Source organism: Triticum dicoccoides, chromosome 3A (assembly GCF_002162155.2).
Source record: "Triticum dicoccoides isolate Atlit2015 ecotype Zavitan chromosome 3A, WEW_v2.0, whole genome shotgun sequence".
Taxonomy (NCBI): Eukaryota; Viridiplantae; Streptophyta; class Magnoliopsida; order Poales; family Poaceae; genus Triticum; species Triticum dicoccoides.
This window is the reverse complement of record NC_041384.1, coordinates 207,726,486-207,740,372: the sequence shown is the minus strand read 5'-3', so window position 1 is coordinate 207,740,372 and position 13,887 is coordinate 207,726,486.

Here is a 13,887-nt window from a genome sequence, read left to right as displayed (position 1 = left end):
CCGCTTCGCTCGCCGCTGCCGACACCACAGTCCCACCCCGCACTTGCCACGGCCACCACCCGAAGCGCCGATGCAGCCGCTCTCGAACGCCACCAGCCGCGCAACCTCTCGTGGCCGGAGATGGCCAGACGAGGAGCGCCACCGCGTCTGCTTACCGCCGGCGTTTAGTCGCCGGTTTAGATGACATGGCTCGTCATTAACTGTTAACAGCCCCGCTAATTAACCCCCAGGGTCAATGACAGCGGGCCCCGCGAGCTAATTACTTTCGTTAGGAGTTAAATAGTCACATAACTAGCACTGTGACACTGACCAAAGGGCCCCACTGGTCAGGTTTGACCTGGCCGGCCCCGTTGACCGCTGACGTCATAGTGACGCAGTGCTGACGCAGTTAATTATTTTCTGGATTTATTCTTATATAGGAAATTCCAGAAAATGCCCTAAACTTCTAAAAATCATAGAAATTAATCTGTAACTCCAAATGAAATAAGTTATATATGAAAAATGATCAGAAAAATCCAATCTATCCATCTGCACTGGTTTCATGCATGTTTAAGCAACTTAAACCTGCTGTTTATATCAAAACATGATAATGCACTTTATTAAGTCATAGTTTCAATTTGAACTTGAACCTTGGGTTCAAACTAACTCAAATTCATCTGATTATAGTTGCATTAGCCCAACACACTCATTTTGCCATGTCATGATCATGCATCATATTGTGCATTGCATTGATTGTGTTCTTTTCTGTGTTGCCGGTGTTTGTCCCCTCTCAGTAGACGATGTACCGACGACGTGATCGATGACACTGATGAAGAGCTATATTATCTTCGGAAGTGCCAGGCAAGCAAAACCCCCTTGTTCATTCCGATACAATCCTACTCTCTCGCTCCTGCTCTCTTTTACTGCATTAGGACAACAACGGCATTCTTGTTACATGCTACGGTAGTTGAACCCCTTTCCTCTCTCGAATATTAATCAACTTGATCTCTATCCAGGAGTTGCAACTAGTTTCTGGTGTTTGTAGGTTGTGTTAGTAGTCTACCAAGTGGCACCCGGTACAGGTGGGCTTGGGACAGACTAGGCACAGTGGCCCGGTGTACCAAGTAGCACCCGGATGGTGGGCTTGGGAACCCTGCACACATCGTTTGGGGCCGTGAGTGACACCCCGGCCGGATCTCCTTGCGGATGGAACCCGAATAGGCGATAAACCTGGACAAGAGACTTGTGTGGTTAGTCAGGTCGTGGCCGACACCCTCGCTGGGCTTCCGCTTGAAGGTTGCCGAGTACATGTCGTGTAAACGGCGGTAAGTGGTGAGAGCGTGTGTGAAGAAGTACACCCCTGCAGGGTTAACATTATCTATTCGAATAGCCGTGTCCGCGGTAAAGGACTTCTGGGTTGCCTGTATAGTTCATAGACAAGTGAAAGTGGACACTCTAAAATACGCAAGATAAGCGTGAGTGCTATGGATGGCGTTCTCGTAGGGAGACGGGAGCGGATCCATAGTGGGGTATTGATATGGTGAATATGTGGACTCGTGTGCGCCACCTCAAAAGAGTTACTTGCAGTCGTAGTTCAGGATAGCCACCGAGTCAAAGCTGGCTTGCTGCAGTTAAACCCCACCATCCCCTTTGTTGATAATGATGCATATGTAGTTAGATCTGATGTAAGTCTTGCTGGGTACATTTGTACTCATGTTGCTTAATTTATGTTTTTGCAGAGAGACTCCAGTCTCGCTAGTAGTACCGCGTGGACTTCGACGTTTAGCTTGTTACCTCAGCTACGATCTTGTGCCTTCGGCAGGATCTGGTAGATAGACAGGCTTCTCAGCCTTTTTCATTTGTAGATGTCTGTACTCAGACATGTTAAGCTTCCGCATGTGCTTTGACTTGTATGCTCTGATTGTTGGGTCATGAGACCCATGTTTGTAATATCTCGCTCCTCGGAGCCTATTGAATAAATACTTGAGTCGTAGAGTCATGTTGTGATGCCATGTTGTATTTGCACATATCGAGCATATTGTGTGTATGTTATTGAAATGCTTGGTATGTGTGGGATCTGACTATCTAGTTGTTTATCCCTAGTAGCCTCTCTTACCGGGAAATGTCTCCTAGTGTTTCCACTGAGCCATGGTAGCTTGCTACTGCTCCGGAACACTTAGGCTGGCCGGCATGTGTCCTTCTTCGTTCCTGTGTCTGTCCCTTCGGGGAAATGTCATGCGATGAATACCGGAGTCCTGTTAGCCCACTACAGCCCGGTTCACCGGAGTCCTGCTAGCCCAGTGCTACAGCCTGGATTCACTCGCTGATGACCGACACGTTCGATGTTGGGTCATGGATGCCTGTCCCTGTACGTTTGTGCCACTTTGGGTTTACGACTAGCCATGTCAGCCCGGGCTCCTTATCATATGGATGCTAGCGACACTATCATATACGTGTGCCAAAAGACGCAAACGGTCCCGGGCAAAGGTAAGGCGACACCCGTGGGAATACCGTGCGTGAGGCCGCAAAGTGATATGAGGTGTTACATGCTAGATCGATGTGGCATTGAGTCGGGGTCCTGACAGCTTTTAGTATCAGAGCTTGACTGCCTGTAGGATTACCAAGCCAAACTGGTCGAAGTTGAGTCTAGAAATGCTTTAGTTATGTAAGGGAATTGATTGTGGGATGGAACGTAAGGCTCTTTTTACTCCTTATACCTTATGCCCTTCTGATCTGAGTCATCTTATCTTTCCTACGGGGTTAAGAAACTAGGCTTTCTCTTCTCTCTATCAGGATCACGTGTTACTAATCCGTAGTCCTATAGGATTGATGGTTCTAAGCTTGAGTTAAGTTCCTACTATCTTCTATATGTTCATAGTTGATCTCAGAACCTTGATACTATGATGATCGAGTGGTTATGCCACCATATTTGTAGCATGTCTCAAATCTTTTGAGCATTTACAGCCGTTATGCTGTCCGAGTCACCCCAGGTTTCTAAATAGTCTGATGCATTTGCAAATCCTTCCTCTCGTTCCGATGTCCTTTTGGTCAGAATAAGCACACTAACCAGTGAGTTGAGGTACTCTATTGCCTTGACATATATGTTGGAGTTTTATTATGACCCTAGGTGTCTTAGGGGATCATCTAGTAATCTAGCCATGATTTGTGTCCCAGTGTGATGATTCTGGCCTTTATTCTCGAGAGCATCCCGTGATGCCACTTAGTTAGTAGGCATTCTACTCCTGGGTTTTTGAACCCGAGATTCACCCTACCTACTTCTTGTTGGTAGTATTTGCTAGTTCCTTTAGGTTATTAGTAACCTTGTGATAGTCCTCGAGGTTCGTGGTACATTCCTCTTCCAAATACCATGAACCATTCTTGGCAAGGAGTTCTTTTGAACCAAAAGATCACAACCAGAGTGCTCTTGATGAGTTCTCCAGTCTATATTGTGAATCTGCCAGTTCTACCTTCAGCATGAGTTATCCGGAAGAAATATGTTGAACTTGTTCGACATGCTAATCCATGCATCCACAACTCAGCAAATCATATGTTCTTTTGAGTTGTCCCATTTTAGTTGTCTTCCGACCCTCGTCTATGAATTGATAGTCAAGAGTATGCGTGCATTCGTTCATCGATGCCTATTACTCTTGTGGTCCGTCAAGCCATTCTATTCCAGGATGACTGGGAGAAACAAACTCCAGTACCTCTTCCATATCCAGGATTGGGTCAAAGTAGTTGTATTCCGCAGATCAAAATGCTAATCTAGTTTTTGTTCTGTTCCACCTTGGGGTATTACCATCTTTATATTAAGAATATCATGGGAATTGCACACCATCCTATGAACTCTTGATACAGTGATACTTCTCGACATCATTATTCATTCCTCGGCTCCGTGTTATTGTAACCGGAATACCGACAAGTGAATCGTGATGTGTGAAATCTATGCTCCTAGCAACTCCGTTGCTTGGTAGTTAACGGACAATAATTTCATTCTTAGCATGTTGGTTATTGAATCATCATTCTAAGATTGATCGTGCTACCTAGTCCTTATTTCTGGTGCACTCCTGATCAATGAGTTAGGATTATCCAATTCCTTGCTTATTTCACCATATCATCTTGTCCTGAAAAGCAAGATTGTTCTCGAGCTTAGTGACATATCGGTGGTTCGTGATTTTCCGTATATCTTCTCGGAAGTATTACCAGGTTGTCACCTGACCGCTATGTTGAGCTCGTGATCAAGTTGGTTTTCTTATAAACCACCCTTTCTCCAAGAATCTGTGTGGGATACCCTGAGCTAGTTGGTTAAGCTAAACAACAACTTGGAGAGTTGGAAGATAAAAGCTTACCTGACTTAGTTCACCCCAAAGCGATATCTTGTGTGTGTGTTAGTTGAAGAAAGATGATATCTTCATCGATTGGTCCCTGTGATCAGTTGTTGGACCTATTGCCTTATAAAAACTTCGATTTGAGTATGGGCTATCGTCAAATCAAATCAGAACCAACGATGTTCGTAATGTTGTCTTACTCGTGGTTATCCCTCGAGCATACACCATTACATCTTTTGGGTCTGACCAATGCTATCACCTTGTTCACATAATTGCGGAATTCCATTCATATGGAAACCTGCATGAATTGTTGTTGAGCCATCGACAACATCCTCGTCTTCTCCAAAATTTTGTTGAACATTAAGCTAGTGTTGGAAACTTTTGAAAGCATTTCTTCATGTTAGCTCATGAAGCATATGTTCGGATGTAAGAAGTGACTTCCTCGAGTTCATGTGCATTTGATACAAGTTGCCGCCGTGGATTCGAGAAAGTCAATGTTGCTTCCTTTGGAATCATCCCAATTCAGTCAAGCATATGTGCGAAGTATTCTGTGGTTTGGAGACTTGCAACCTTCATCCCATATGTAATTCCTAGCACCCCAAGCCACTGATTGATTTGCTCAAGGAAAAGGAATTGTTGTGTTAATTCTAGATCGTGCACAAGACTCCGATATCCTCGTTGATGGTTCCCCTCCTGAACTCGATAGTGTTTTGTTATAAGACTACTATGTGACCATGTTTGTCTAGGACAGCGTTTTCACATGTGTGTAGCAGAACCAGCTCATGTTTTGGAGCTTGCTATCGTAGTTCATCTCCTAAGAATCTTGCAACGTCATCTCGTCGATTTGTGTTGCAAACTTTCTTTTCTAGACTTGATGAGTCTGGAATATCCTGACGCCAACCAGATCTGAATCTCAGGCAGATATGATGGTTGGAACATTTCCCAAGAACTATAATAATGGTCTCACCGTAACCGGTAACGTGGGTGTCGTGGCCAACACACCTAGCCGGAAGGCCTATTATTGTAGTATCTTGGTTGAAGAAGTTGGTCACTTCCCCATAAGGATCTCGTAAGACTTATTCCAGTAGTTGTTCCTTATGGATTTTTTTTGTGCTCCCAAAGTCCGACCTTTTACTTGATGTTCTAGATATCAAACCATATCTATGAATGGGTTACGCTAGCACATCAAGGAGAACATTAGAAGCGGAGTGCTAAATGTCTCTCGGTCGATCATCCAGATTTGCTTCTTTGGCATTGCTAAGGAAAAATCTGAGAAAGTGATGTCCTCCTTTGCACCTGCATCCTCCATCACTGTTCATCATGGTAGTGTGATGTGTTGCCAGGATCCTTGGCACGGATGTTGGTAAAACCTTGATGAATATGGAAATGCTCAAGTTCTTGAAAGCACGCTCAGTCACTAGGTTATATCCTTGGTATCAACTGGAATATGCCTTCCATTTGCCGAGTTGTTCTATAACCATAGTTTCCTTTCCAAATTGAGTGTGCCATTCTTTTGAATTCTTTCAAACGATCATTTGTAAATTTCCTTAGCCTGGTATGGAGAGTTTCAATGATCCTTTTCGATAGAGTTTCCTTCTGACTTCATCGAGTTGGATGAAGATCTCGAAAGCAAAGACGTCAAGGTCAATATGAAGCAATGAATCAACATCCTTGAGAAGAACAGTTGGATTGTGAAGATCGTGTTAGCTTTGTGTCCCCTCTGTCTTCTTACCTCACGTCTTGAATCTCGGGACGAGATTTTTGTTTAGTGGGGGGTGAGTTGTCACAGCCCTAGAATATTGTTTGTAAATAGTTGCATCTTCATCCAGGCATCATATTTAAATTTCTGAAACATGAATTGAGGATTGTTGAAGCCTCAAAACTTTAATTAAAAGAAGGGCAAAAGAACCCTGGAAATTGCATTCAGTGTTTCCAAAATGGCCTTAAATAATGTTGGTTATATTTGGCAAAGGTTTTTGCACCAAACCAAAAATAATGAGCATTTTTGAGGAATATTTTGGGCACTGAATTTAAATTATTATTTTATTTGCATTTGGAATTATATTCATAACTTGTATAGAATATATTTCCGAATACCCTGAAACATTTTATGTGCTTTTGGAAAAGTCCATTAAGCAACATAAATATATTCAGAGGAATTTTGACACTGGTTTGGATTTGTTCTATTTGAAAACAGTGGCAAAAGAAATAAACAAATTAAACAAAACAGAAGAAAAGTAAAACAGAGCAGAACTTACCTCAGCCTACCTGCGCGGCCCGCTACTGTTGCCGGCCCAGCTGTGCAGCCCAGCCCACCGAGGGCAGAGCCGTCTTCTTCCTCCTGCCAGTAGGCAGAGGGGAAGCGTGCGCGCGCGCGTGCGTTCCCGGCCACCTCCTGCTTGCCGACGATCCCCTGGACGCGTGGACGACTTTCCCGTGTCGTCCCGATCCCGCTGACCCCCTCGCTCACTCTCCCCCTTCCTTGGCCCTCTCCTCCCCCCCATCGCTTGTCCCCGAGCTCGGTCTGGAGCAGCCATGGCCGCCACCCATCGTCCTCGCGGCCACCAGCCACCCCTCGCCCTTCCGCCGACTCCAGAAGCACCGAAGAAACCTCCTCGTCCTCCCAATCGAGCTACGGGACACCGGGAGGCCCTGCATCGCCGTCAACCATCGTCTTCAACCTCCGGATCTGACGGCCCCCTCCGGTCAATTTGCGGCCTCAGCGTGTCCCCGGCTACACCGAGTTACTCCCCTTCACCGCTGTGAGCGCCCGCTTCGACTCCCCCTCTTCCCCGGCCTCTCCGCGTCCTCTAGGCCGTAGTTGCACGGACGCTGAAGCTCCACCGCCGCATATGCTCGCCGCCGCCGCCGCTACACACCATCCCTGGCATCCCCACGGCCACCGTTGGATGCGCGCGAGTGAGGGCCTCCTCCCGGTGCCCTTCGCTCGCCCAGCCTGCTCCCTTGTGCATTGCAACGCCGTGCTCGCTCAGAGCCGAGCTCCGGCCGCCGCTTCGCTCGCCGCTGCCGACACCACAGTCCCACCCCGCACTTGCCACGGCCACCACCCGAAGCGCCGATGCAGCCGCTCTCGAACGCCACCAGCCGCGCAACCTCTCGTGGCCGGAGATGGCCAGACGAGGAGCGCCACCGCGTCTGCTTACCGCCGGCGTTTAGTCGCCGGTTTAGATGACATGGCTCGTCATTAACTGTTAACAGCCCCGCTAATTAACCCCCAGGGTCAATGACAGCGGGCCCCGCGAGCTAATTACTTTCGTTAGGAGTTAAATAGTCACATAACTAGCACTGTGACACTGACCAAAGGGCCCCACTGGTCAGGTTTGACCTGGCCGGCCCCGTTGACCGCTGACGTCATAGTGACGCAGTGCTGACGCAGTTAATTATTTTCTGGATTTATTCTTATATAGGAAATTCCAGAAAATGCCCTAAACTTCTAAAAATCATAGAAATTAATCTGTAACTCCAAATGAAATAAGTTATATATGAAAAATGATCAGAAAAATCCAATCTATCCATCTGCACTGGTTTCATGCATGTTTAAGCAACTTAAACCTGCTGTTTATATCAAAACATGATAATGCACTTTATTAAGTCATAGTTTCAATTTGAACTTGAACCTTGGGTTCAAACTAACTCAAATTCATCTGATTATAGTTGCATTAGCCCAACACACTCATTTTGCCATGTCATGATCATGCATCATATTGTGCATTGCATTGATTGTGTTCTTTTCTGTGTTGCCGGTGTTTGTCCCCTCTCAGTAGACGATGTACCGACGACGTGATCGATGACACTGATGAAGAGCTATATTATCTTCGGAAGTGCCAGGCAAGCAAAACCCCCTTGTTCATTCCGATACAATCCTACTCTCTCGCTCCTGCTCTCTTTTACTGCATTAGGACAACAACGGCATTCTTGTTACATGCTACGGTAGTTGAACCCCTTTCCTCTGCATGACCTGTCATTGCCACAGTAAATAGATGAAACCCACTAGCATGAGTAGGAGTTGTTTGAGCCCTGATGTGCCTACTCATTCATGCTTGTTTGTCATGCCTGCTACTGCTTAGAGTTGAGTCAGGTCTGATTCATCGGGAATGAATCAGAGGTGTGTGAACATGTCCTACTATGTGTGAACTAAGTGTGTGAACACGATTTGGTAAAGGTAGCGGTGAGAGGCCATGTAGGAGTACATGGTGGGTTGTCTCATTGCAGCCGTCCTCAGGAACTGAGTTCTGTGTTTGTGATCCATGATCAGTTACTACCACACATTGGGCTCCGGGCACTCCAAGCTCTCTCGAATATTAATCAACTTGATCTCTATCCAGGAGTTGCAACTAGTTTCTGGTGTTTGTAGGTTGTGTTAGTAGTCTACCAAGTGGCACCCGGTACAGGTGGGCTTGGGACAGACTAGGCACAGTGGCCCGGTGTACCAAGTAGCACCCGGATGGTGGGCTTGGGAACCCTGCACACATCGTTTGGGGCCGTGAGCGACACCCCGGCCGGATCTCCTTGCGGATGGAACCCGAATAGGCGATAAACCTGGACAAGAGACTTGTGTGGTTAGTCAGGTCGTGGCCGACACCCTCGCTGGGCTTCCGCTTGAAGGTTGCCGAGTACATGTCGTGTAAACGGCGGTAAGTGGTGAGAGCGTGTGTGAAGAAGTACACCCCTGCAGGGTTAACATTATCTATTCGAATAGCCATGTCCGCGGTAAAGGACTTCTGGGTTGCCTGTACAGTTCATAGACAAGTGAAAGTGGATACTCTAAAATACGCAAGATAAGCGTGAGTGCTATGGATGGCGTTCTCGTAGGGAGACGGGAGCGGATCCATAGTGGGGTATTGATATGGTGAATATGTGGACTCGTGTGCGCCACCTCAAAAGAGTTACTTGCAGTCGTAGTTCAGGATAGCGACCGAGTCAAAGCTGGCTTGCTGCAGTTAAACCCCACCATCCCCTTTGTTGACAATGATGCATATGTAGTTAGATCTGATGTAAGTCTTGCTGGGTACATTTGTACTCATGTTGCTTAATTTATGTTTTTGCAGAGAGACTCCAGTCTCGCTAGTAGTACCGCGTGGACTTCGACGTTTAGCTTGTTACCTCAGCTACGATCTTGTGCCTTCGGCAGGATCTGGTAGATAGACAGGCTTCTCAGCCTTTTTCATTTGTAGATGTCTGTACTCAGACATGTTAAGCTTCCGCATGTGCTTTGACTTGTATGCTCTGATTGTTGGGTCATGAGACCCATGTTTGTAATATCTCGCTCCTCGGAGCCTATTGAATAAATACTTGAGTCGTAGAGTCATGTTGTGATGCCATGTTGTATTTGCACATATCGAGCATATTGTGTGTATGTTATTGAAATGCTTGGTATGTGTGGGATCTGACTATCTAGTTGTTTATCCCTAGTAGCCTCTCTTACTGGGAAATGTCTCCTAGTGTTTCCACTGAGCCATGGTAGCTTGCTACTGCTCCGGAACACTTAGGCTGGCCGACATGTGTCCTTCTTCGTTCCTGTGTCTGTCCCTTCGGGGAAATGTCACGCGATGAATACCGGAGTCCTGTTAGCCCGCTACAGCCCGGTTCACCGGAGTCCTGCTAGCCCAGTGCTACAGCCTGGATTCACTCGCTGATGACCGACACGTTCGATGTTGGGTCATGGATGCCTGTCCCTGTAAGTTTGTGCCACTTTGGGTTTACGACTAGCCATGTCAGCCCGGGCTCCTTATCATATGGATGCTAGCGACACTATCATATACGTGTGCCAAAAGACGCAAACGGTCCCGGGCAAAGGTAAGGCGACACCCGTGGGAATACCGTGCGTGAGGCCGCAAAGTGATATGAGGTGTTACATGCTAGATCGATGTGGCATTGAGTCGGGGTCCTGACACGAGATCACCCCACCATCTCTTGCACGTTCCTCTCATCTCTCATTTGATCGTTTGCACCGGCATCTCAACGAGTAATCAGAACCGATATGTTGCCGCAGCATCATTTTCGGATTCGTTGCCGTGGCACCCCTTTTGTTTCTGCCACGATGGAAAATGCTTCATAACATGCTCATGTCAACATTTTCATAAAAATTGCACAAACTTGAACATGTCATTCACATCATGATAACAACATTTAAAATGGTTAAAATTGTTGTTTGCATTAAATTGCTAAATGCACATGAGGATTTACCGGAATTGTTGTTTGTTATTTCCAGCCTCATTTAAACTTGACTAAATGTTTAGTTTACTTATGCTCCACCTCTTGCCATGTTTAAACAACATTTAATTTGGTTGAGTAGTTTAAACGGGAGAGAACTAAATAAGGCACGTGGTGTTTCGTCAATATGCACCGGAGTTGCATATTGAGCTCCACTTAATTTGTAGGATTGCTTGTGCACTTTGCCATGCCATGCTTCATTAAACTGGACATGCATCATACTTGATTGTGCATCATGCCATGTCTATGTGGTGGTTGTTTACTATGTTTCTTGCTTCTTTCCGTGTTGCTTCTCCCGTTAGCTTTAGTTTTGTTCCGGAGTTGTGAGGATTCATTCGACTACGTCTGTTTGTCTTCTTCATGGGCTCGTTCTTCTTCCTTGTGGGATCTCAGGCAAGATGATCATACCCTCGAAATCACTTCTATCTTTGCTTTGCTAGTTGCTCGCTCTATTGCCATGTCACGCTACCTACCACTTGCTATATCATGCCTCCCATATTTCCTTGTCAAGCCTCTAATCCACCTTTCCTAGCAAACCATTGTTTAGCTTTGTTACCGCTTTTGCTCAGCCCCTCTTATAGCGTTGTTAGTTGCAGGTGAAGCTGAAGTTTGTTCCATGTTGGAACATGGATATGTTGGGATATCACAATATCTCGTATTTTAAGTAATGCATCTATATACTTGGTAAAGGGTGGAAGACTCGGCCTTATGCCTGGTGTTTTGTTCCACTCTTGCCGCCCTAGTTTCCATCATACCGGTGTTATGTTCCTTGATTTTGCGTTCCTTACACGGTTGGGTGTTATGGGAACCCCTTGACAGTTCGCTTTGAATAAGACTCCTCCAACAAGGCCCGACCTTGGTTTTACATTTGCCTCACCTAGCCTTTTTCCCTTGGGTTTCCGGAGCCTGAGGGTCATCATTTTATTTTAACCCCCCCGGGTCAGTGCTTCTCTAAGTGTTGGTCCAACCTGAGCGATGTCCGGCGCCCCCTAGGCAATCAGGGTCTATGCCAACCCGATGTTTGGCTCATCCGGTGTGCCCTGAGAATGAGATATGTGCAGCTCCTATCGGGATTTGTCGGCACATCCGGGCGGCTTTGATGGTCTTGTTTTACCATCGTCGAAATGTCTTGTAACCGGGATTCCGAGTCTGATTGGGTCTTCCTGGGAGAAGGAATATCCTTCGTTGACCGCGAGAGCTTGTGATGGGCTAAGTTGAGACACCCCTGCAGGGTTTTGAACTTTCGAAAGTCGTGCCCGCGATTATGGGCAGATGGGAATTTGTTAATATCCGGTTGTAGAGAACTTGACACTTAACTTAATTAAAATGCATCAACCGCGTGTGTAGCCGTGATGGTCTCTTTCCGACGGAGTCCGGGAAGTGAACACGGTTCTTGTGTTATGCTTGAACGCAAGTAGCTTCAGGATCACTTCTTGATCACTTATAGCTTCTCGACCGTGCTTTGCTTCTCTTCTCGCTCTCTTTTGCGTAAGTTAGCCACCATATATGCTAGTGTTTGCTGCAGCTCCACCTTACTACCCTTTCCTACCCATAAGCTTAAATAGTCTTGATCTCGCGGGTGTGAGATTGCTGAGTCCTCGTGGCTCACAGATACTTCCAAATAGTTGCAGGTGCCGATGATACCAGTGCAGGTGACGCAACCGAGCTCAAGTGGGAGCTCGATGAAGATCGTGTTCGTTGTGTTGTTTCGTTTCCTGTTGATCAGTAGTGGAGCCCAGTTGGGACGATCGGGGATCTAGCATTTGGGGTTGTCTTCTTTTATTTTGGTTCCGTAGCCGGACCCTTTGATTGTACCTTGGATGATGTATGGATTATTTATGTATTGTGTGAAGTGGCGATTGTAAGCCAACTCTTTATCCCTTTCTATTCAGTACATGGGATGTGAAGATTACCCCTCTTGCGACAAACCTACCATGCGGCTATGCCTCTAAGTCGTGCCCCGACACATGGGAGATATAGCCGCATTGTGGGTGTTACAGCAAGCCTCTCGGAGTTGGAATATACGCTTTGATATTGTGATCAAAGCATATGGTTTTATACAGACTTTTGGAGAAGCCCGTATTTACAAGAAAGTGAGTGGGAGCTCTGTAGAATTTCTGATATTATATGTGGATGACATATTGTTGATCGGAAATGATACTGAATTTCTGAATAGCATATAAGGATACTTGAATAAGAATTTTTCAATGAAAGACCTCGGTGAAGCTGCTTATATATTGGGCATCAAGATCTATAGAGATAGATCAAGACGCTTAATTGGACTTTCACAAAGCACATACTTTGATAAATTTTTGAAGAAGTTCAAAATGGATCAAGCAAAGAAAGGGTTCTTGTCTGTGCTACAAGGTGTGAAGTTGAGTCAGACTCAATGTCATTCCCTTTGCTTCAGCCATAGGTTCTATCATGTATGCAATGTTGTGTACTAGACCTGATGTGTGCCTTGCTATTAGATTAGTAGGGAGGTACCAAAGTAATCCAAGAGTGGATCACTGGACAGCGGTCAAGAACATCCTAAAAAGGACTAAGGATATGTTTATGTTTAGGGAGGTGACAAAGAGCTCGTCATAAACGGTTACATCGATGCAAGATTTGACACTGATCCGGGTGACTCTAAGTCACAAACTGGATACATATTTTTATTGAATGGTGGAGCTGTCAGTTGGTGCAGTTCTAAGCAGAGCATCGTGGCGGGATCTAGGTGTGAAGCGGAATACATAGCTGCTTCGGAAGCAGCAAATGGAGGAGTCTGGGTGAAGGAGTTCATATCCGATCTAGGTGTAATACCTAATGCATCGGGTCCAATGAAATTTTTTTGTGACAATACTGGTGCAATTGCCTTGGCAAAGGAATCCAGATTTCACAAGAGAACCAAGCACATCAAGAGACGCTTCAATTCCATCCGCGATCAAGTCAAGGAGGGAGACATAGAGATTTGCAAGATACATATGGATCTGAATGTTGCAGACCCGTTGATTAAGCCTCTCTCACGAGCAAAACATAATCAGCACCAAGACTCCATGGGTGTTAGAATCATTAATGTGTAATCTAGATTATTGACTCTAGTGCAAGTGGAGAAATATGCCCTAGAGGCAATAATAAAGTTGTTATTTATATTTCCTTATATCATGATAAATGTTTATTATTCATGCTAGAATTGTATTAACCGGAAACTTAGTACATGTGTGAACACATAGACAAATGGAGTGTACCTAGTACGCCTCTACTTGGCTAGCTCGTTGATCAAAGATGGTTAAGTTTCCTAGCCATGGACATGTGTTGTCATTTGATGAACGGGATCACATCATTAGAGAATGATGTGATGGACTAG